This window comes from Babylonia areolata, chromosome 21, assembly GCF_041734735.1.
Source record: "Babylonia areolata isolate BAREFJ2019XMU chromosome 21, ASM4173473v1, whole genome shotgun sequence".
NCBI lineage: Eukaryota > Metazoa > Mollusca > Gastropoda > Neogastropoda > Buccinidae > Babylonia > Babylonia areolata.
This window is the reverse complement of record NC_134896.1, coordinates 38,177,539-38,181,752: the sequence shown is the minus strand read 5'-3', so window position 1 is coordinate 38,181,752 and position 4,214 is coordinate 38,177,539.

Here is a 4,214-nt window from a genome sequence, read left to right as displayed (position 1 = left end):
AATCCATATTTCTTAACGATTCAGTTCAATTATTGCTTTGTCTCCCAATGTCGATCTGTCTGTTGAACAAATCCTTTATGGATTTCTTGCCTTATTCAGTTCAGTTATTGCTTTCTCTTTATCAGCCTGTCTGTCTCCACTGGGAAAATCCACACAGCTAATTGATCATGTTCTGATAACAATGACCAGTTCTAATGACATCCTGACCAGTTCTGATGACAGACCTATTCTATACAGTTCAGAACAATTCTATATAATACACCCTATGGGCAGGGCCAGACAGACCAACTTTAGTTCTATGTGGTACGCTCCTCTGTAGAAAGAACAATTCTATATATACAACACTAACCCATGAACAGGGGCCATACAGAAAGAACAATTCCACATTGATAAGTCTTACTCTTACTGGGAGGGGTTTGCAGTAAACATTCCATTGCTGTGTGTGTTGTGTGAATTTTACTTTGAAGCTTCGATTTATTTTGCGTTTGCTTGTCATCAATCGTTCTATAGCACAGCATATGTACATGATAGCTCGGTCTCTTTTTCTTTTGGTTGTACACCGGACAGTATGAACGTGTGTCTGTAACAAGTGTAATTTCATGTCATTCATTTTGTTCTCTGGTCCAGCATTCTGTAGGACATTTCAAGCTGATGTTTGTGACTGTGTTGATTTATAAATATAGAGGTCTGGGGTTGCCGACTCGTGTATGGAGAAACGCAGTGCCGAAATACTAAACAAGGTTACGCAAGTCGACATGCGTTGTTAACACCAAAATTGTGCTCCAACAGACATGACCCAAACAGACGCAATACATGATTCATTCGGCAGGCTTCCAGGGCATGACCAGAGCACCGAGTTTAAGTGTAGGTCAGGTGTCCGCCATTATTTTAGTGTATATGGACTAGGCTGTATGCAGTGACGCCATCTTGAAACAGACTATAATGCGTGAAACAGACTTAAGAGTGTACACTTTTTTCATCAGGTAAGGCAATTATAATTCAGTGTATTATGGACCAGTCTGCATGCAGTGGCGTTACCATAGAATGGACTATATGTGTGAAACAGAATTTAAGTACTGACACACTATTTCGCCCCCAGTAGGAGGGTTTCTGATGCACTGTGAGTGATACCAACTGCACCGCCACTGCCGCAGTTCGTCACTGATGTCTAACGAGTATGTCTTTGTGTCCGCAGGGTCTCCAGGCGGGCTGCTAGACAGCCCAGAGCTAGCCTGGGGGCAAGGCTTCAGGCAGCTGTGCCACTCCCTCAAGATGCACGCCGTGCTGACCGCCAACATGGCCCTGGTATACCTGCTGGGGGAATGGGAGTCCGTGGAGGAAGCGCCACCTGCCGAGTACCTCCTCCGCTTCAGCCTGGAGCTGTGGAAGTGCGCGCACCGGAGCCAGGACCATCGGATCTTCCAGGTGGCCAAGGTCGGGATCAGCAAACACAGGGGCTTGCTCAGCATGAGTGCCGTGACGTGCCACGTGAAGAACAGCAGTGACGACGGGCTGAAGGCTGCGCTCTCCGGCATCAGCCACCCCACGTCTTGGGCGAAGGTGGCATCGGTCGCGAGTGATTTTAACGACGAGCGTTTGAAACAGATCGTGAGAGAACGCGACGAACTGCGAGAATGGTTGATGGAGAAAGAACGCATCTTCCTCGCCGAAGGCAGTACGTGCTGTCCAGCGGAGGAACTGGAGACAGTGCTGGGCGAGAAATGGAAAGGGGCGGGGCAGGAAGAGAGGGAAGAGAAACGGGCCAGGGAGAGGAGGGGAGAGAAACAGGCCAGGGAGAGGAGGGGAGAGAAACAGGCCATGGAGAGGAGGGGAGAGAAACAGGCCAGGGAGAGGAGGGAAGAGAAACAGGCCAGGAAGAGGAGGGAAGAGAAACAGGCCAGGGAGAGGAGGGAAGAGAAACAGGCCAGGAAGAGGAGGGAAGAGAAACAGGCCAGGGAGAGGAGGGGAGAGAAACAGGCCAGGGAGAGGAGGGGAGAGAAACAAAGCAGGGAGAAGAGGAGAGACAAAGAGAACGAGAAGACGAATGTGTCGGTGATGAGAAAAAGCAAAGCAATACAGAACAAGGGGAACAGAGACAGACTGAAGAGAAGCAGGGACAGTCTGAAGAAAAACAGGGAGAGACTGAAAAAGAGAAACAGGGAGAGTCTGAAGAAGAGAAACAGGGAGAGACTGAGGAGAATCGGGGAGAGTCCGAAGAAAAACGGGGAGAGACTGAAGAGAAGCAGGGAGAGTCTGGAGAGAAGCAGGGAGATAAGCAGGGAGAGTCTGGAGAGAAACAGGGAGATAAGCAGGGAGAGTCTGAAGAGAAGCAGGGAGAGTCTGAAGAGAAGCAGGGAGAAACTGGGGAGCAACGGAGAGAGACTGGAGAGAAGCAGAGAAAGACTGGACGAAGGAAGCGGAGACAGAGTGGAGAAAATAAGTGGAAAGAGACAGGTCAGGAACGAGCCAAGAGCTCTTGTGTGTGTTGTGTTGCGTCGCGTTGTGTTACGTTTTGTTGCGTTGTGTGGTGTGTTGTGCTGTGCTGTGCTGCGTTGCGTTGCTTTATGGCCACAGCTCGTGCCTGTGCATCTTTGCAGAAGCGCATGCAAAAATCTTATGATAAATCTTCACCCTGTCATCAGCATCGATTCAGTGGCATTACTCCCACACCGCTCATTCCGAGTCCCCCACACACAGCCACACCCGGACTTGTACTGTCGCAGTCTCAGAGTTTGCAGTCCACAGGGAACCATCGAAGTTCCGTCTTCCTTATCTAATGCAGCATCAGGATTGTGGCGCAACTCAGTCCAGGGTTTGGAGTCCGGAGGGGACTATGTTCTCAGAAGCGAGATTCCACAGTATCAATACAATTGCTGCGATCGTCTTTGTTGTTGAAGAAAGTTTCCGCTCAGGGGCAGCATCTCTGTCCAACAGACGTCTACTAGGTAGCGCGAAATGTTTGACATGCTCGGGCTAGAAACACATTTTGTAAAAAGCTGGGAAGGCAGTGGAGGAAGGAGGTTTGTAATGTCTCCGTTGGCAGTGTCTCCAGACTTGAAGGAGGTTTGCAATGTCTCCAGACTTCAGGAAGGAACTGGTACTTGAGAGGACAGTATATGCAGAGAACTTCAAATCTTGAAGATCTTTCAGTAGTCAGTGTAGCGGAGAGGCGAGCGCAGATCTACTGTTGTAGCTCAGGTAACGCCATGGACATAAGTAAGTCCATCACAGTATGAGAAGGGGTAACCTCCCAAGTACCACGTTGGACATACTCACAATTTGAAAAGTAACAAGTCAGACGAAACTCCTACTTTATACGGTTGACAAGGAGATTGAATATAGTTGGATGTTTAGTGTCTTCCATCATAAGTTAACAGGGGAGCCCGAGCACTTCTAAATTCTTGGGCTTGAGATGAAACGATCCCTACATCTTTATTATACTTGAATTATGAAGGTTGACGCTGTTGCGGTCCGGTTGGAGCAAACGGAAATGCTTGTAAAGTTAAGGAAAGTTGGTGTGTGAAAGATTTGTATTTTCTAATGTTGGGTAAAATTGAAAAGTTGTAGTAATGTCCGAGTGTTCGTGAAATACTTAGTGACACGCACGCTGCCTGAGGACAAAAGTATCTACATGGACGTGCGGGGGAAGTTCTGGCTGACACTTCTGAGCGAGAGACTTCCGAGGGAAAACTGGTGACAAGAGAAGTGAGACAGAAACTGAAGCGAAAGGAACGGACAAGGCCGAGGAGCAAAAACATCTCCCTGACGAACGACCAGAGGGACAGTCTTCACTCTAGGCCAGAAGATCCAGAAGATTGATTGATTTATATGGATACTTCTGTAGCGCCTATCCTCGGTCGTAGACCAAGCTCAAGACTCGAGCGCTTAGAAGACTCCGGTGTCTGATCCATGTAAGTTGTGAACATGCTGCAGCAGAAACACTAATCGGACGAGAGACTCTTCACCTTTGTGAAGATATTCCCAGGCATCATTGTTATTTGGAGTAGGCTAGGGTCCAAGGAGTTGCTGTAGGGGCTGAAGAACTGCAGTATGATTGTGTTAACGAACATCCTGGCCAGGTAACAGTGTTGAATACCCCGATGATAGGATTTGTATTGCCATTGCAATGTCATACTGTGTGGAGAATATGATGTGCCGTGTGATTCCGAAATAATCAGTGTAGAATGTGTACTGTTTGCTTAGTCTTGTCAGAG